This window comes from Haematobia irritans, chromosome 4 (assembly GCF_050003625.1).
Source record: "Haematobia irritans isolate KBUSLIRL chromosome 4, ASM5000362v1, whole genome shotgun sequence".
NCBI classification, from domain to species: domain Eukaryota; kingdom Metazoa; phylum Arthropoda; class Insecta; order Diptera; family Muscidae; genus Haematobia; species Haematobia irritans.
Window position 1 is genome coordinate 63,626,954 of NC_134400.1, and position 21,842 is coordinate 63,648,795.

Here is a 21,842-nt window from a genome sequence, read left to right on the forward strand (position 1 = left end):
ATTTTTGTGAGAAATTTTTCTATATAAATAAAATTTTGACAATAAATTCTATAGAAATAAAATTTTGAGAAAATTTTTTATAGAAATAATATTTTGAAAAAAATTTCTATAGAAGTACAATTTTGACAAAATGTTCTATAGAAATAAAATGTTGACAAAATTCTCTACAGGAATAAAGTTTACCACACATTGTTAAAGATCAAGCCTTGTCGGCTTCTAATTTCCTCCTCTAGAGCCACCAAAATGTAAAAATTATTACAAAATGTGTTGAATGAAAATGTCCTACATTGTGGCCCTACGTCCCTACAAGACGCTAAATATTAGAAAAACCCTACATATAGGGATTTTCCCCTACTTCTAGCAACACTGGCTGTGTTGATATTGCGCCTACGGAGATACTATGCCACTAGTATTGAGCCCATTATTAAAAAAGAGAAAATCGTTTAGTGTGGGTAATAAATACAAATTTGTAAAAATCGAGCAATATTGTTATGTAAGAGGTACAAGTACGTATAAGTACGATCGGCTAGTACATCAAAATTTGAAATTTGCGTAACATTGGTTAATAAATAAGAGTACTATGGCCAAATTTGGGAAAATCGAGCGATGCATATATATGGAAGCTATATCTAAATCTGAACCAATTTGCATAATATTTTGCGGGTTTGATTAATACTACAAAAGGTTGCCTTGTGCAAGATTTGAGTAAGATCAGTTAAGAAATGAGGCCTGTATGGTCAAACATAAGGTTATTAGGGGCGAATTTTTCAAAATCGGGTGATACATATATGGGAGCTATATCTACATCTTAACCGATTTCGATGAAATTTTGCAAATATAGTTAGTACTATAGAGGACTGGATCTAGCCAACTTTTAGTAAGATCGGTTAATAAATAAGGGTTCTATGGCCAGATTTGGGAAAATCGGGCTATACATATATATGGGAGCTATATCTAAATCTGAACCGATTTCGATGATTTTTTGCACATATAGTTAGTGCTATAGAAGACTACATTTAGCCAAATTTGGGTAAGATCGGTTGATAAATAAAGGTTTTGTGGCCAAATTTGGGAAAATCGGGCGATACATATATATGAGAGCTATATCTAAATCTGAACCGATTTGGATGATTTTTTGCACATATAGTTAGTGCTATAGAATATTATATTTAGCCAAGTTTGAGTAAGTTCGGTTGATAAATAAAGGTTTTGTGGGCAAATTTGGGAAAATCGGGCGATACATATAAAGGGTGATTTGTTAAGAGCTTGATAACTTTTTTAAAAAAAAAACGCATAAAATTTGCAAAATCTCATCGGTTCTTTATTTGAAACGTTAGATTGGTCCATGACATTTACTTTTTGAAGATAATTTCATTTAAATGTTGACCGCGGCTGCGTCTTAGGTGGTCCATTCGGAAAGTCCAATTTTGGGCAACTTTTTCGAGCATTTCGGCCGGAATAGCCCGAATTTCTTCGGAAATGTTGTCTTCCAAAGCTGGAATAGTTGCTGGCTTATTTCTGTAGACTTTAGACTTGACGTAGCCCCACAAAAAATAGTCTAAAGGCGTCAAATCGCATGATCTTGGTGGCCAACTTACCGGTCCATTTCTTGAGATGAATTGTTCTCCGAAGTTTTCCCTCAAAATGGCCATAGAATCGCGAGCTGTGTGGCATGTAGCGCCATCTTGTTGAAACCACATGTCAACCAAGTTCAGTTCTTCCATTTTTGGCAACAAAAAGTTTGTTAGCATCGAACGATAGCGATCGCCATTCACCGTAACGTTGCGTCCAACAGCATCTTTGAAAAAATACGGTCCAATGATTCCACCAGCGTACAAACCACACCAAACAGTGCATTTCTTGAACGGCTTCTGGTTGCTCTTCACTCCAAATGCGGCAATTTTGCTTATTTACGTAGCCATTCAACCAGAAATGAGCCTCATCGCTGAACAAAATTTGTCGATAAAAAAGCGGATTTTCTGCCACTGATTTTGGTAATAAAATTCAATTATTTGCAAGCGTTGCTCGTTAGTAAGTCTATTCATGATGAAATGTCAAAGCATACTGAGCATCTTTCTCTTTGACACCATGTCTGAAATCCCACGTGATCTGTCAAATACTAATGCATGAAAATCCTAACCTCAAAAGAATCACCCTTTATATGAGAGCTATATCTAAATCTGAACCGATTTGGATGAAATTTTGCAGACTTGAAGGGCGATAGAAAAGATTACTTTTTGCCAAATTTCGTGACGATCCGTTCGAAAAAACGGGCAACGTGACCCCATTTGTCGAAATCGGGCGATACATATATATGGGAGCTATATCTAAATTTGATCCGATTTCTTCCAAATTCAATAGCGTTCGTCCTTGTGCCCAAAAAACTCCCTGTACCAAATTTCATCAAAATCGGTTAATAATTGCGACCGGAATCCTGTGAACAACAAATACATGGACAGACGGACGGACGGACGGACACCAAGCGCTAGATCGACTCAGGAGGTGATTCTGAGTCGATCGGTATATATTTTATGGGGTCTAAAATCAATATTTCTGGTAGGCACATTTTTTGGCCGATCAAACTTATTATACCCTGTCCACTATGTGGTTTAGGGTATAAAAATTTCTTGCTAATTGCATTTTCCCTTACATCTTTCTAACATCCACGAGGTTTTTAGTTCTTAACACCTTTTCCTGTAATACCAACAACGTAGAAGAAATTATACGATTTTTAAATTTTTTAAATTTTTGTACCTTTCGCCTCGACGGAGAATCGAACCACGGACCATGCACTTTGTAAGCCAACACACTAACCACTGAGCTATGTACCTGTTATGGTCATCAATAGATAAATATCCATATAAGTTATATTAATTTAGCATAGCTTGCGGCGCCCACGAACCGAATAAACAAAGTTTATTTAACAGAAACAAATATTTTGTTTGGTACCGTGGAGCAGTGGTTGCTACGTCCGACTTGCATGCCAAGGGTCGTGGGTTCGATCCCTGCTTCGACCAAAGTTTTTTTTTTGTACATATATTCCAGATATGTTCGGAAGATTCCGAAAAAATGTTCAACATTACATTGTAGTATATAAATTTTGAACTGTAAAATGTGTCTTATTAAAGGCCTAAAGTCAGAAAATAACAGTGTTTGATATAAAAGAAATGGACTGTGTTGTTGTTAAAAAAAATATTTTTATTGAAAAAATAAAAATTTTGTAACAAACGAATTTTTTGGTGATAAAAGTTTAAAATTTTCGAAGCAATTCAAAAAACTCTAACAAAAGAAAAACTTTTTCGGTACACGTTTTCCAAACGTTTTTTTTTTCTTTGCGTGTATGTGCTTGCACCAGCAATCACATTAACTGCAAATACGGGAGCTTGTGATGTACTTGGGCGACTGGCTGGATTATTTGGAACTAATTGTACATTATTTGGCACGTTTTCCGCTTGTTGAAATGGGCCTGCCCTTATATTTGAATTATTCTGACTGGATAAGGGCGTTGAATCATTTTCAGTGGCATTTACATTGAGTCTGGGACTTCGCCGAATCATGATGACGATCTCGTTTATTTATTAAAACTTAAAATGTGGCAACCCTGTTGTTAGACTCAAGAGCGTGGAATAATTTAATACCCTCTTATACTCAAGAGCAAAGGTATCGGTAGATATGCAATGGTACCAACTACATTAATAAAACAGTGAAGAGAGCGTTAGATGAACCAACAACAAAAGAATACAACAAGGGACCATGTAATGAGAAGAAGAGCATCAGCAGCAAATATATTCCCCTTCTCAAATTATATATATATATATATATATATATATATATATATATATATATATATATATATATATATATATATATATATATATATATATATATATATATATATATATATATATATATATATATATATATATATATATATATATATATATATATATATATATATATATATATATATATATATATATATATATATATATATATATATATATATATATATATAGGGTAACCCTATGGTGGAAGGCATCATAGGGTAAGACTTGAAACACAACAAAATGGATTTCATCGATAATAAAAGTGTCGGTTTATTGAATAATAACTTGTAGAAAATTGTTGATGTTATTATAAAAAACAATTTAATGTACACTCAGTAGGCCCAGAGATGTGTCAATTAGAGAACCAGCACTGAGTACGTGCCTCGCTACCTAATCTAACGCTGCTCTGGGACAAAAGTAAGATAGTAACTGCACCGACTAAGCAGACCTTTATCTAATGCTGGTTACTACTTACTCCCTCTAAGCGCACAGCCGACTGACTGGTTTTGAAATTATCACAAGCCTTTTATAATAAAACAAGATCTCAATGAATGAAAGCTATTTCCCACCACCATTGTTATTCTCAACTCTCTTTACTTATAACAAACAACATGGGCAACCAAGAGACAATAGCTGAGTAGCTATGTTGATGGGTGATAGCTTTTACAATATACTCACTGAGTGATTGATCATCCCAGCAAAAAAAGCGTTGCGCAAAAAAGTAATGAAAATGTTCTTTTTGGATCCGGAAGTGGTGCAAAATTGACGCAGAAGCGATGAATTTAACATGGGCTTGTCATAGGACGGAAGTCCTCCATTTCAACAGCCGTTGCACTGAATTTGCATCACTTCTTTATGTGTGATCCGAATTCAATGTTTTGGATGTAAATTAAACAAATCTGTGATATTTTGTCAAATAAATAATTTTTATAATTTTTTACAATTTTTGCATTCTAACGCTTGTCGAAAACGTTTGACCTCAAATATTTTCAAAAATTCAAAATTTTTTCAAGTTGGATTTAGCATTTTTGTCAACAAAATTTAAATGATTTGTACCATTTTATGAATTCTTACTCTGTTTTTAACCTATTTGAAACGAAAAAAAAATTAAAATTATAAAACATTGAATTAAAAGAACTTCCTGGATAGTTAAAATAAATACCATCGTTGGGAGTGCATCTTCTGGAAGTGATTTTAAAGTTGTGCCTTTGGAAGAACTTCCAAATTTTTTGCTGGGATTGTTACTCTATATGCTCTCTCAACATAATACCAGTATAAAAGAATAAACTCAAAAACATTAGGGTGGTTCTAAATGAAGTATGTAAATCAAAATGAAAAGAATTATTATTTCATGCTAGTTATAACTAAATGAATGAATTCATGTTCATTAATATTATAAAACAGGCAAAAGTTATTGTAACTAATAATATCATGAATAGTATAATAATTAATAATGTAAATATATAATAATTCAATAAGTAATAAGTGGAAAATAATATATATTCCCCCTTTGGAGTGCAACATCGCCCCGATGGCACGACAACAAATTAAGTCTTCTTTGGTCTTCCTCTCTTCTTTATGGGGTGTATTGGTTCGGGATTGGCATCTGTAGAATTTGGTTTGTAAATTGTCAAGGCCGATGAATGGTAAGTTCCCAATGGTATGGTTGGTTTCGATGGTAATGCAATCTCATACGAAGTGGACCCAATTTTCTTAGTGATAATATATGGGCCATCTCTTTTGGGTAAAAATTTTGATGAGAGCCCCTAGAAGCTTGTGAGAGGACATGTGTGTTTACTAGAACTTGCGTACCAATTTCAAAATTTGGTTGTGGCCTACGGCGAGAATCATAATTGGTCTTGTTGGAATCTTGTTGGCGGTATTCTGCTTCCTTAGCATCTTTGAGGTATAAATGTGTCTGTTTCAATAATCGTTTTTAAATCAAGGTGGACATCATCGACAGAGCGAAGCTCACGACCAAATGTGAGGTATGCGGATGTAAAACCGGTCGATTGACATTTTGCCGTATTCATGGCAAATCTTACAGCACTTAAGTGAGAGCTCCAGGCAGTGTGATGATTCTGCACGAGAATGGACAATTGGATCTTCCAATCACGATTTTTACGTTCTACAGGGTTGGCTTGCGGGTGGTAAACCGGAGTAAACTGCTGCTGAATGTTAAGGCAAAACGCTACTTGCTGCATTATAGAAGAAATGAATTGTACTCCATTGTCGGTCTTCAAGCGTCTCGGAATACCAAATCTTAAGAAAACTTCCTCTATTAGGATTTTGGCACATATTTCAGCAGTGGCTTCACGCAATGGAAATAACTCTACCCATCTTGTAGCTACGTCTTCCGCTATCAATATCCATTGAAAAGCTTCTTCGGTCGGAGGCAAAGGTCCAAATAGATCAGTGGACAACACTTCAAAACGTTGTTTATGGCATGTAGTTTGAAGGAGGCCGCAGGGCTTCATATTGGATGCTTTGTAGCGTTGGCACTCCACACAAGATTTAACATGTTTCGTTATTTGGGTTCTCATTCCGGGCCAAAAATATCGTTTAGCAATACGGGACATGGTTCGTTCTATTCCATTGTGGCCAGCAGTACTGTCATCATGATAGATCTTAAGAATTTCTGCACTTTCATATATATATATAACAAGATGTGCTTCATCCGTATCTTCATCATTATAGCAATACAAAACCCCGTCATTTAATATGTATCCACGATTTATCCATCGTAGTTCATCATCATTTTTATTCTCAATTGATTCGATAATATCTTTTATGTATGCATCTTTCATTTGTTCTACACGAACGTCCGCTGCATTTCTGTGTGGAAAATCAATATGAAAAGATAACATTTGGACATTTGAGTTGGGCTCACACCCTGTTGGTCTTGAAATCATATCAGCTACAGAATTTGACTTTCCAGTAATATATTCAATTCGAAAGTTGTATTGTTGTATTTGTAAAGCCCATCGTGCTAAGCGGCCTACAGGGCATTTCGTTGTAAGAAGCCATCGCAAGGGCTGATGGTCAGTCAAGAGTATAATCTCAGCTCCTTCAATATAACCTCTAAATTTAGAGCAGGCCCACACAATAGCAAGGGCCTCTCTTTCAGTTGTGGAGTAATTTCGCTCCGCACTGGTAAAGAGACGACTTATATATTCAATGGTGTGTTCTTCGGTACCCTCCCCCTGGATCAAAACAGCTCCCATTGCAAATGCACTTGCGTCAGTTCTAATTTTAAAAGGTAACCCATCTCGGGCTTGTGTTAAAATCGGCGGGGATACCAATTTTCTCTTCAGTTCCTCGAAAGCGATTTTCTGTGGGGTTTCCCACTTCCATGGCATGCTTTTCTTTGTAAGATCGGTCAGAGGTTTAGCGATAGCAGCATAATTATTTATAAACTTCCTGTACCACGAACAGGTTTGAATAAAGGAGATAAGTTCCTTAACATTTCTAGGTTCCTTCTTTTCAGATATGGCCAAAGTCTTACTAGGATCAACTGATATTCCTTTGGGGGTCAATATATGGCCTAAATATTTCACCTCTGCGCAACAAAATCGACATTTTGAATTGTTAACTCGAAGCTTAAATGAAATCAATTTAGTGAAAATTTTATCTAAGTCTTTGAGATGATTTTCAAACGTGGATGAGCATATGATAATGTCATCTAAATAAGCCAGTACAAAAATCTCTGGGACTGAAACTTTTATACGCAGCCCAAATGGCATTCGCGTAAAACGGTAGAGACCAAACGGTGTAATAAAACAAGTTTTATCACGGTCTTGTCTTGCTACAGGTGGTCACCCGTATCTATACGGTGTTCCACAAAAGGGGTAGGATCGATTATTTCCCCAAAAACACCCTCATGCTTTATTAGCAATTTATTTAACTTGGACATTTCAAGCTCCGATAAATTTTGCCCGTCACAGTTCTTTAAAAATGTTTAATCCATCATATACAACTGTGCTAACGTCGGGTCATTGCTTGAAGACTTAGATTTCTTACTTGGGCATTCTGGTGTGTCCCTCTCATGTAGTGGAAGACAGTCCTTAAAAATCGCATGTATAGAGTGAGGTGAATAATCAGAAGTTCTCACATCAGGCCCAAAGTATTCAAAATCGGATATATAATTTCTTTATTCCTCTCGCTTTCTCGCTTGGGGAGATTGTTCATTTAGTGCCTGATTTTCGATAATTGCTGATGGGGCAGAATTTGGCACTACGACTCTATTTGCCACTTTTATAGTCTCTATGAGGTTCAGATAAAGGGGCCACGGTTCCGCAAAACCAAAATTAATATTCGGCTCAACTTCAAAGTACCAATATTTCTGACCCATGTTTAGTACTATACCAGCCGTTTCAAGAAAGTCTGTTCCTAACAACGTGCGATTACCTTGGGCGTTAGGCAAAATGACAAATTTCACATCAAAAACTCTTCTTCCAATTTCCATTTTACAAATTGTATACAAACATTCTTGAACCGATCTACTACCATCAGCAAGAGAAATTTCCATACATAACTTACTGTATGTACAACCATGAAAATCCATAATATTTTTCAAGTTAGAACTCGCGACGCTGATACGTGCACCGGTATCTACAAAAACCTGGCCTGGAACACCAAACATTTTGACACAAATCATAGGAATTTCGATTCCTCTTAAGCTCGTAGAAATATTATTGAAATACGCCACTCCTGGGCTATTTGATTTGTTTTCCTTTGGTTTACAATTTGGACAATTTGCCTTTACAACACCTGGAGCATTGCAGCCGTAACAAGCCAATTTTGGCTTTGAAGTAAAGCTCTGAGCAGTCGCAATTGCATTTTGACGACCCTCTTCTTCGACTTTCTTCTTTTTAAAACAATCTTCAACTTTATGCCCTTTTCTATGGCAAAATGAATATCGAACCGATCCACCTGTCTTATGTTTGAAATTAACAAGATCTGCGCGCTCTGCGATATTATTTTCCGCCTCTCGAGCGTCTTTTAACAGATCATCGAAACTTGATACCTTGTGACGGAACACCCTGTCACGGATTTCCATATTTAGCATACCAAAAATAATATCTATCTGATCATTTTCGGTTAGTGTTCTTGGCAGCTTTGCAAATAAGGCCCTTTTCTTTCTAATGAAAACGTCGGTAGCTTTGCCTCTCTGTTGCTTTGCCTCGAATATATCAGCGTATATGCGCCACACTGGTTTTTGAGGACAGAACGAGTCCCGTAGCATCTTCACAACATCTTCGAACTTTTTTGCCTTCCCTTTTACTCCAGTCCACCATTCCGAAGCATCCCCCTGCAGTAGCATTGGCATACCATTGATTGCGTTTTCATCACTCACATTCTCTACTGCTTTAAATGTGGTTATAGCCGATATGAATTCTTCCACCTTGGATGGGTCACCATCGCCATTGTAACGTGCCGTACAATTAGCGAATGAGCCGGTCTTTACATTAGCGGCACAACGGTCCGCATCATCTTCTCTAAAGCTTCAGCCGTAAATGTGGCCATGTCTCTCAATCTTTGACTCCTTCGGGGTGATTCCATACAATTAAAACAAATTCCCAAATTTTCGCTTTTGATTTGTACCACAAATTTTCTACCAATCGTTGTCGGATTTTTACTTCGATGTACAATTCACCAAACCAATCAAAATTCTGCCTTACAAAATTTCCAAAAATGTTTTCCGCAGATACAAATAAATTCAAAATAATTTACAAAATTCTGCGACAACTTACCAACAGAGAATCAAAAATTCAAAATTTTCTTCTCAAAATAATTTTCAGATTTTCTCCGTGGATAAATTTTCTCCAAATAATTTTCAAAATTTTCCTGGGTAGGTAAAACCTTGTTGTGCGCCAAATTGTATCGATGGGGTTACCCTATGATGCCTTCCAGACTTGAAACACAACAAAATGGATTTCATCGATAATAAAAGTGTCGGTTTATTGGATAATAACTTGTAGAAAATTGTTGATGTTATTATAAAAAACAATTTAATGTACACTCAGTAGGCCCAGAGATGTGTCAATTAGAGAACCAGCACTGAGTACGTGCCTCGCTACACTCAAAAAAAGTGAACTCTCTATTTCACTAAAGCCAATTTAACTTTATTTTAGTTCATAGAAATATTATGTTTGGAGAAAGTTTTCTTTACTCTAATACTTTTTTTGTACGTTGGTTAAATTTACTAAACCCGAGGAAAAAAATATACTCAAATGAAGCATAAAGATTAACTAAATTCGTGTCTTCCACAAAATAGTTCAGAATTTCTTTAAATTTGTAAATTTTACCAAAAATGCGTCCATCGTGAACTTCGTATGTCACTAAAGACATTCTTGCAATTTTGAACTCCAAGTTTTTTCTTCAAACTACAAAATTTTCTTTAACAAGTGAAAAAACTTAGTTATGTCCAATAAATTTTCTTGTATTTGTCGAAAAATATTTACTTATTTTTATGACATCGGCGTGATGCCAACGTTTGTAATACTGTTTAGTTAAATTTTTCTACAAATATTCAAAATTTTCTAAAAATAACCGAAAGTTTTCTTCACTATTTTTTTAGTGTACCTAATCTAACGCTGCTCTGGGACAAAAGTAAGATAGTAACTGCACCGACTAAGCAGACCTTTATCTAATGCTGGTTACTACTTACTCCCTCTAAGCGCACAGCCGACTGACTGGTTTTGAAATTATCACAAGCCTTTTATAATAAAACAAGATCTCAACGAGTGAAAGCTATTTCCCACCACCATTGTTATTCGCAACTCTCTTTACTTATAACAAACAACATGGGCAACCAAGAGACAATAGCTGAGTGGCTATGTTGATGGGTGATAGCTTTTACAATATACTCACTGAGTGATTGATCATTCTTACTCTATATGCTCTCTCAACATAATACCAGTATAAAAGAATAAACTCAAAAACATTAAATGAAGTATGTAATATATATATATATATATATATATATATATATATATATATATATATATATATATATATATATATATATATATATATATATATATATATATATATATATATATATATATATATATATATATATATATATATATATATATATATATATATATATATATATATATATATATATATATATATATATATATATATAAAGGGTGATTTGTTAAGAGCTTGATAACTTTTTTTTTTTTAAAAACGCATAAAATTTGCAAAATCTCATCGGTTCTTTATTTGAAACGTTAGATTGGTCCATGACATTTACTTTTTGAAGATAATTTCATTTAAATGTTGACCGCGGCTGCGTCTTAGGTGGTCCATTCGGAAAGTCCAATTTTGGGCAACTTTTTCGAGCATTTCGGCCGGAATAGCCCGAATTTCTTCGGAAATGTTGTCTTCCAAAGCTGGAATAGTTGCTGGCTTATTTCTGTAGACTTTAGACTTGACGTAGCCCCACAAAAAATAGTCTAAAGGCGTCAAATCCCATGATCTTGGTGGCCAACTTACCGGTCCATTTCTTGAGATGAATTGTTCTCCGAAGTTTTCCCTTAAAATGGCCATAGAATCGCGAGCTGTGTGGCATGTAGCGCCATCTTGTTGAAACCACATGTCAATCAAGTTCAGTTCTTCCATTTTTGGCAACAAAAAGTTTGTTAGCATCGAACGATAGCGATCGCCATTCACCGTAACGTTGCGTCCAACAGCATCTTTGAAAAAATACGGTCCAATGATTCCACCAGCGTACAAACCACACCAAACAGTGCATTTTTCGGGATGCATGGGCAGTTCTTGAACGGCTTCTGGTTGCTCTTCACTCCAAATGCGGCAATTTTGCTTATTTACGTAGCCATTCAACCAGAAATGAGCCTCATCGCTGAACAAAATTTGTCGATAAACACATTTCGAACCGAACACTGATTTTGGTAATAAAATTCAATGATTTGCAAGCGTTGCTCGTTAGTAAGTCTATTCATGATGAAATGTCAAAGCATACTGAGCATCTTTCTCTTTGACACCATGTCTGAAATCCCACGTGATCTGTCAAATACTAATGCATGAAAATCCTAACCTCAAAATAATCACCCTTTATATATATATATATATATATATATATATATATATATATATATATATATATATATATATATATATATATATATATATATATATATATATATATATTTTGGATGAGGGACTTATTATGTCATCCAGGAAGTAAGTTCGGTTTGAAGGTCTTTTGAGGCTTATTACGCATGACTCTTGGGTGACATGATTTTTGTCTTAAAGGCTCAAGATTCAAAGGCTCATGATTCATTTTGGCTATAAGGAGCTTTGAGATCATTTGCGACTTTTTCATTAATCAAGATAGACCAATACAGTATTTTAGATAAATAGACCTATATGAAACTTGCATATTTATTTAACCTGGTGTTTTGGCGATATGTTGACCAAGGCTCTCGGCATTAGCAGTTAAATTAAGATGCGGATTTTAAGAATCTAAATAGAAGTCCAGCAAGTCAATTACAGCAATCAGTTCAAATTAAAAATGTGCTTTCGTACAGTTTATTTACTGCACTCCCAACGCTCATTAGCATACGAATCGAAGTCATATAATTACAGAACAATACTCTTCATTCGATCGATCTTCATTCGGTCGTTGGCAATACACATCCACAGTTGCCAGCCACTGTTAACTCCACGATTTATACCACATCTAGTGGTAACACCAGTACTGCGGTAACAACCGTTATGCAAGCGACATCTGTGGTGTCGTCAGCCTTACCTGGAATCAATTCTCATAGAATCAAATTTCATAGCCCGAATTCGGCCATGCTGAATCCCAACTACTCCAATAATTCGATTCTCCCTGATAATTCTATTTCACCCCTGGAATACTCGAGTATAACGGTACGTAATATACAGAATGATTTTAGGCATATTAGAAGGGAGGTAATGGGTCAGGATTAACTTCATTCCGACCCAGGATGCAGCACGACAATCTGCGAATGGTCTGCAGCAGGTAGACCATTTGAGAATTTTCGAGGAAAGGTTACAACTCTTTGCACTAAGAATAGTCGCCGAAAGCCTTAGATCAATGTCGATTAGCCAGATTTCCCAAACAAATCCTCCAGGGGTTTATGCAACTAGTGGACAGGCAATCATGACTTCGAACCCAGTTTCGCAGGGCCAGGTCACCAATGCCCGACCAACTGCACGACCCAGCGGCAGTAACAGGACTCCAGACTTTGAAGGGGGTTCGCAAACAAATAACGATAATTCTATACACCACGGTTAGCTGTTAGGCAATATCCCGCCGAATACAGTATCTGGACAACCGCCAACCGGTCATAACTACCCACATTGTCCTCAACCAACCTTCGGTAAAAGAAATGTGAATAACCAAAATGGTTTTGGAAGCATTAATACTGAGGTCAACAGGCATCCATAGGTTTTTCGTGCTGGGCAACCACGTGAATATCTATTACGTAACACACAACCACGGTTTAACCCGAACCGACAATTTGAGAATGTGGCTTGTTTTGCCGACCCCTACATGTATTATTCGCCAAATGGCGTATAACCTTCTAGGAAAATATATTTGGAGAAATGGGGTATAGATTTTGACGAGACGGAAAAAACTATGAATGCCGAGGATTTCATCTTCAGAGTAGAGAGAATGCGCGAGGATTACGGGTGCACTTGGGTTGAAGTATTGAAGGGATTTTTTCATTTGTTATCTGGAGTCGCTCTTGAATGGTATTTGATGCAAAGGAAAATCCAACCGTTTAGCTCGTGGCAGGAGCTTAGAGAAGCCTTGCAGAATCGCTTCAAAAGGTTTGAGAGCGATAATGAGATACAGCGCAAGATAATGGACGGGCACCAGCAACCGCACGAAAGTTTCGAGGAATCCTATAATTCGGTATTGAGGCTGCGCAATCAGCAGCGAATTCCTATGCCTGAGGAAGATGCAGTTGAGATTGTTGAGACAACTCTTAGGCCCCAGCTGGCTCAGTTAGCTTTCCTATTCGAATATATGGCCTGAGCCATTTGCATAGGGAATGTCGAAAGACAGAAAGCCTCATGTTTAACCAAAGACGAGTATATTCCGATCGTAAAGCGCAAATAGGGCTAGTGCATGAGCTTGGTTACGAGCAGGAAATCTTTCCTGATATCCAGGTAGATGGTGTGCATTCCTCAAGTCGTTATCAGTGCTGGAATTGTAGGCAATCTGGCCATGGTTTTGTGGATTATCTAGTGGTTCCGAGGCGCGTTTTCTGTTTCAAGTGCGGATATGATGGGGTAGTGTCACCGAATTGCCCACGTTGTCGGGGAAACTCCAAAACGGACACGACGGTCACTGGCGAGACGCGCCCGGAGACAAGCAAAACCCAGTGAGAATAGATGTTGACAATTGGGGGGTAAATTTAACACATAGTAAAGACAGGGTAGTTATATTACGAAATGAAGATAGGCATCGAGTTATTGAGGAAAGATATGAGCCACGCGAACCACTACATATAAGGTTGAGGGAATACAAGGAAACGCGCGAGCGGATTTTAATACACCTACTAGAATGGAAAAAGCAAGGACTCGTTGCCGAAATCGTAAACAAGTTCGAGCCGAACTTGCTCAGATTAAGTTGTTCGAAGGTAAAGACGATCGTTTATATACTAGAATCAGCTTTAATGGGATAGAAGTGGAGGGACTTTTCGATAGCGGCGCCTCGGTGTCGATCCTAGGAAAGAATTGTTTAGAGCTCGCGAGTGGGGCTAATCTTCGGATTCACAAATTTTCCGCTCAGGTACGTACGGCAGATTCACGCGCACACCCCGTTATCGGAAGAGTTAGGCATATCGTTCGACATAATGAGCTGGAAAAATCTATTGATTTTTATCTTGTGCCCTCTTTAACGAACGAACTCTTCTTGGGTATTGACTTCATGAAGTCATTCCGTTTAATAGTGGACCTTCCAAGGGATGTCTTCTGAAAATGGAAATGACCTTAAACAAGAGAATACTTAGATGTTTTTACCGAGAAACAGCAAGAGGAATTGAATTCCGTAGTTGCGAAATTTCCATCGTTTCTGGAAAGGGATCTCGGAAAGACACATTTGGAGTTACACATTATAGACACAGGGAGCTCGGAGGCGGTGAAACAGCGTTATTACCCGGTGTCACCGGCTGTGCAGGCACTATATATGCGGAGCTAGATAGGATGCTTGAGATGGGAGTGATTGAGAGCCCCTGGAATAACCCAGTGACACTCGTGCGGAAGGGGGTTAAAAACAGGTTGTGCTTAGATGCACGGAAACTCAATTCACTTACCATCAAAGACGCCTATCCACTTCCTCATATAGAGGGCCTACTCAGTCGATTCGGGGATACGCACTTTATCTCTAGCGTGGACCTGAAGGATGCCTTCTGGCAAATCCCGCTAGAAAAAAGTAGCCGCGAAAAAACAGCTTTCACCGTCTCCGGTAGACCTCTCTATCAGTTCGGTTATGCCGTTCGGCCTCTGCAATGCCGCGCAGAGACTTTGCCGACAGATGGACAAGGTCATACCGGACGAGCTCTGAGGTCGTGTCTTTGTGTACCTCGACGACCTGCTGGTCGTCTCCCCAGATTTCCAGTCTCACGTCTCCCTACTGGAACAAGTCGCCAGGGCCCTTGACACCGCTGGTTTGGCGATAAACGTCGCGAAGTCCAAGTTCTGCTTCAGAGAACTTAAATATTTAGGTTATTTGGTAGGCGAGGGGAAGTTACGTGCTGATCCTGAGAGGGTACAGGCGATTGTTCGGTTTGATTATCCGAAGTCATTGAAGCAGGTCAGGGGGTTCATGGGTACCACCGGATGGTACCGAAAATTCATCCGCAATTACGCTACCATCGCGACACCCATCTTCGAAACACTGAAGAAGGGTAGGGCGTTCCATTCCATTCACCGGGGAAGCTAAGAAAGTGTTCGAATCACAGACCATTCTAGCCTCCAGTGGCTGATGTCGAACAAGGAATTAAGTGGTAGAATCGCGCGGTGGAGTTTGACAGAAAACATCGTCCCAGATACACTTTCCCGCTACGATTTGGAGGTTATTTCGGCTGACGCGACGAGACTGATATATTGGGAGTCCAAACACTTTCAAGACGATGAATACCTTGAAATTGTCCGAACGGTACTTGAGAATGGGACGAACCTTCCGGATCTGCTAGAAATAGACGGCTTAGTGTAAAAAAAACGAGGTTTTATAACGGGGACGCGCCAACTGAGGACCTCACATGGAAGTTGTGGGTCCCACGGGCACTCACGAGGGGGGTAATTGAAAAGGCCCACAATCCTCCCACTTCAGGCCATGGAGGTTTTCATAAAACCTTGGCGCATGTGCGCGAATATTTTTATTGGCCTCAAATGACGACAGATGTTAGGGAAGCCGTTAGGGATTGCATTACATGTAAAGAGTGTAAGGCCCAGTACCAGATATCGAGACCAGCGATGGGAGAAGTGACACAGATACTTAGACCCTTTCAAAAGATCTACATCGATTTCTTGGGCCCATATCCCCGATTAAATCGGGAAATTGTTATATCTTTACAGTCCTCGATCATCTTTCAAAGTTTGTTCTGCTCAAGGCCATGAGCAAAGCAAACTCCCAAAATGTATGTAAATTCCTGATTTCTGAGATGTTTCATAAATTCGGCGTGCCCGGGACCTTATTCTCAGACAATGGTCAACAGTTTCAGTCAAAGGTTTTTGGGGATATGGTGGCACTTTTCGGTATAAGACACATCAAAACTGCTGTTTACTCTCCATAGGACAAAAGTTCCTAACGGGTGAATCAGTCCATCCTGGCGGCCAATCGTTCGTACCTGGAGGAGGACCAGAGGGAAGGGCAGTCATTCCTCCATTGGAATGACGCCCTATTATGCCTTATTTGGACAACACATGATCACCCATTGAAGCGCTTATGAATTGGTCAGGAAATTGGGAATGTTAGAAGACTGTGAAGCGCACATACTACCAAAAGAGGTTAACAGAGACCTTGTCAATGCAAAACTGCGAGAAAATATAAGTCAGGCGTACCAAAAGCGGGCAAATGCATACAATAAAAGGGCACGGAAAGTCAATTTTAAACCCGGTCAAGAAGTATATCGCCGGAACTTCGTTCAAGGCGACTTTAAAAACTTAATAAACGCCAAGTTGTCTCGCAAATACTTGAAGTGTCGTATAACAAACCCCGTAGGTAATTGCTTATACCAATTGGAGGATTTACGTGGTAAGCCTCTCGGAATCTTTCATGCGAAAGATATCAAGCCATAGAATTTCTCCATTACGTAAAATAAGATAGGTACGAGTAATATGTCTATTTATCTATCCGTCCGTCTACCTCTTCGTCCGTCTGACTGTCGGTTTATCTGTCCGCCAGTCTATCAAAGAAAAAAAAGAAATCACTTTAACGTTGTTAATGAAGAGAAAAGGAAAGAGACACTATACAAAAAGATACGCATGCATAAAACCTTGTGTCAATTTTACATCAGAACCCGAGTATCTGAATATTTGTAACGTCGAAGACGGAAATGAAGATCTTACTAAGTATCTTATAGATAAGTATCTAATTGAAACATCTTACGGATCTTTGTATATATTTCAAACCAAAGCTATGTAACCTATGCAAACCTGCCAGAACTATACACGTCCACCTCATCCCCTTTCCACACATTAGTGGGTGGGATGATGAGGTTTGTCATGTGAACAAATAATAAGCTGTAACGACATCTACGTTATTATCTGTAAGAAAAATTAACGAAACAAGGAATCTTAAGAATATCGGGGTGAAGTGGCATCTTCATCAGAAAATCGTAAATAAAAGGAAACCTATAATAAGATACATAAAAGGGAATTCAATGTAACGGTTCTTGGATGATACGAAAATTGCAACCAGTCAGGAAAAAGCGAAGGATTTAGTGATATCGATGATAGTGAGAGCGAAAGGGATTGAAAAGGAGGAGGGGAGTCGAGTTGAGTCAAGCGTGGCGTACGGAAAAAAAGGAGCGTTCAAGTCAGTCGATACTACATTGCTATCAAATGTTTACATTTTTTTTACAAGAGAAAACTTTGTTCTTTAAAAAAAAGAAATTTTATTCAAAGAACAGTTCCTCGTATGTGTTTTAAACCAATGAAAATAGTGTCGCCAATAACATTTTGATACGTGGGTGTATAAACCGATTAAACTGAGGGAAGTATTGAATAATCCCTGCGTAACCCGCGATATCGCAAGCAAAACCACGAATCTGTGTTACCCATGAACATTATGTACAAATAAAATTCGGAGACGATGATAAAGTAAAGGGTGATTCTTTTGAGGTTAGGATTTTCATGCATTAGTATTTGACAGATCACGTGGGATTTCAGACATGGTGTCAAAGAGAAAGATGCTCAGTATGCTTTGACATTTCATCATGAATAGACTTACTAACGAGCCACAACGTCGAATTTTCAGTGAATGGGCCCTAGAAAAGTTGGCAGAAAATCCGCTTTTTTATCGACAAATTTTGTTCAGCGATGAGGCTCATTTCTGGTTGAATGGCTACGTAAATAAGCAAAATTGCCGCATTTGGAGTGAAGAGCAACCAGAAGCCGTTCAAGAACTGCCCATGCATCCCGAAAAATGCACTGTTTGGTGTGGTTTGTACGCTGGTGGAATCATTGGACCGTATTTTTTCAAAGATGCTGTTGGACGCAACGTTACGGTGAATGGCGATCGCTATCGTTCGATGCTAACAAACTTTTTGTTGCCAAAAATGGAAGAACTGAACTTGGTTGACATGTGGTTTCAACAATATGGCGCTACATGCCACACAGCTCGCGATTCTATGGCCATTTTGAGGGAAAACTTCGGAGAACAATTCATCTCAAGAAATGGACCGGTAAGTTGGCCACCAAGATCATGCGATTTGACGCCTTTAGACTATTTTTTGTGGGGCTACGTCAAGTCTAAAGTCTACAGAAATAAGCCAGCAACTATTCCAGCTTTGGAAGACAACATTTCCGAAGAAATTCGGGCTATTCCGGCCGAAATGCTCGAAAAAGTTGCCCAAAATTGGACTTTCCGAATGGACCACCTAAGACGCAGCCGCGGTCAACATTTAAATGAAATTATCTTCAAAAAGTAAATGTCATGGACCAATCTAACGTTTCAAATAAAGAACCGATGAGATTTTGCAAATTTTATGCGTTTTTTTTTTTTTTAAAAAGTTATCAAGCTCTTAACAAATCACCCTTTATAATAATAAACGCTAAAAAGATAGTTAGACGCACCTCCACTTATTGTCAGCTCAAACAAAATAGAACAAAAATGAAATCTTTGCAACTTCTCGACAAATGAAACGTGATATATATTGGTTTCTTTTCGATTTGTAGACCGATTTAGTTTTAATTTTTATTTTTTTTTTTTCCTGTGACGGTTTTGATATTTTTGGGGTTAGGTCTCTTTGCCACACACACCTTTGATTTCTTACCGTTTATTTTAATATTTCTCACACGCATACACATTTACTGGTGATAGATTTCCGCTTTTTCCGTTTTTTATTCATTTCGTAATATTCAGAACATGTTGATTTTTTGTTTCTGTACATTTTGTTTTTAATTGCACTTAGGTTACTTTGCTCTATACCATTTGCTTCATAACGTTTTTTCACTATCGCTTACACACACACTCACACATACCGACCATAGTTTTTCCCGCTTTTTTTTGTATTTATTCTATATTTACCTTTAGTGATACACTTCATTCGGTTGTTTTGATTTTTATTTAGGTTATTCTCATTTATTTTTCATTCTACTTACCATTGATGCTGTCGGTCGCGCGTTACACTTGTTATGAATGAGTATCGATTCATTCATGAGTGATGGGTATCGATAACAATTCATTCGTGATCAATTACTCGTAATGGTAACGTTACTCTGCGACGTATCGTGACGTTATCAAGTATAATGGGGCGTTCGGATGTCGTGTATGCATGATGGTATAAACAGGTATATGATTTTTTTTAAATTGGGGTTTTTAAGGGTAGTGTGAGTGGAAATGGTGAATTTGTGTCGGTGGGAGACGGTGTTAGCTCTTTCAGTAGGTATCGTAGTGGAAATAAAGGAATACAGCGGTTTTTGTTTTCATTTTTCTTTGGTTGGGCGCACTGTTTTCCATCCCATCCTCTGACAGTGATGTTCAAAGGATGGTTGGGTTGTCTGTGCGGCCGAATATTGTTTTATTTTTATGGATTTAGCGCCATCTATTGGAGAGCAGGGGGCGTACACCCAGAAAATGAACTCATTGTGAAGAAAGTTGAACTTCGTATAGCGCCAAAGACATTTTTATTTGTTTGAACGATGTGATTTTCGTAGAAATTAGGTAGAATGCATTTCATATATTAGTTAACATTTTCCTATATTTATGTACCACTATATTAGAGAATGAAAAAATTTAAATGAATTGAATTCATATATGGAATGATTTTATTGAACTTTTTTCATTCATTTGGACAAATCTTACATATTTGTGGTAAACCTTTTACTTCAAATTTAGAATTGCTCACCTTCGTTTTTAAATACAATTTTATGTATTTATATACGCAATTTTTTCTTCAATAAAATACATGTTTTATTAATATATTAAATATATTTATTTAGAATCAACAGCATCGACTGGCCTTGAAATATTAAACCCCATTTTTTTTCTTCTTCTAGTATCTTTCACTTTGAAAAAGTTGCTGGCTAGCAATTTTGTTCACCTTATACAATTTCAATACCTACAAATATAAACAAAAAAATCCTAAACGAATTTTTCACAAAAGGTTAGCGTCACTGAATATTACCTGATAATTGAAGATTCCAAAATGAAGTCGAATGAAGGGGTTGTTATACAGCTGGTGTTTTCTTTTTTTATAAACCAATTTTCAAAAAACGAACATTTTTCTCACTAATTTAAAATAAACATTTTATATTGTTACGAATGTGATATTTCTAGATTTAAGTTTATTTAAATTAGTTTACGTTAATTTAAATTTCAAATTGTAACGATAAAATTACGTCATAAAGGCCGGTACTCTGTTCGGGTTTCGCGTTGAAACTCCATACAAAACCAAAAAATGCGAAAAATTTGCGAAATTTTTTCCATTTGTGATACTTTGTTTTTTCGTGTTGAAAAACTGACGTTTATAGCACGGCGCCATTTGCAATGTGAATTAAGAAATAATTTATTTATTAAAAACTATTTGTGCGGGTTTATAAATCAAACACGGACCATATTTTTGTTCCGAAACTATACAAAGGATCAAAGGAATAGCAGATCAATTGCCCAAGGAAAAATAAAATGTTATTTTGTAAAAACAAGCAACAACCACCAACTTAATCCAATATCGCTCCCTGTAAAATAGCGCTCCAAGCTACCTAAAAAAACGCCGCTTTCTATGTGCGAAATAATGGTTTCCATAAAAATTTTTCGCAAGAATGAACACAGTACCGGCCTTAACTTGTTAGAGTCATTTCTTTATTTTCTAGTACTTTCTTAAACATCTTTTGTGTTTCCAATCGTTCATTGTAAAAGTAACGCCTTTTGTTTTACTTATTGACTTATGTTATACCTGCACGACATCTACCTAATCTAGTAGAATGCACTAGATTATTAGCATAAGCCTAAAAGTATGTGTGCCATATCACCTGTAAAATAACGCCGATAGAACATTCCAGATGGCTGTAGGCAATGAAGATAATCAGTTGAATATGTGGTGTTAGATAAATTGTATCAAGATAGTTCTAGATGGTTGTAGGCCAGACTATCCAGAATTTTCGAAATCGTCAAATCACGGTATATAAGCCCCTGGCGGAGGGAGCAGTCAAGTCAGTCGTAAGCTAAAGTTTATACAGTACACATCGTAGAGCAAATAAGTGAAACCAATCAATTAAACAAATAAATTGTAGATTGTCGTTATTTGAAAAGAACTGTGTTTTAATTATCGGGTAATTAAA

General features: G+C 37.3%; 1 protein-coding gene across 1 annotated transcript in view; it reads right to left on the reverse strand.

Moving 5' to 3' along the window:
- The window catches only part of LOC142232829 (uncharacterized), a 44,083-nt gene extending 24,499 nt beyond the window's left edge, over positions 1 to 19,584 (reverse strand). Inside the window, exon 1 of the mRNA XM_075303518.1 lies at positions 19,337 to 19,584. The gene's annotated coding sequence lies outside the window, so the exon portion shown is untranslated. The remainder of the gene's footprint in view (positions 1 to 19,336) is intronic.
- Positions 19,585 to 21,842: the final 2,258 nt, after the last annotated feature.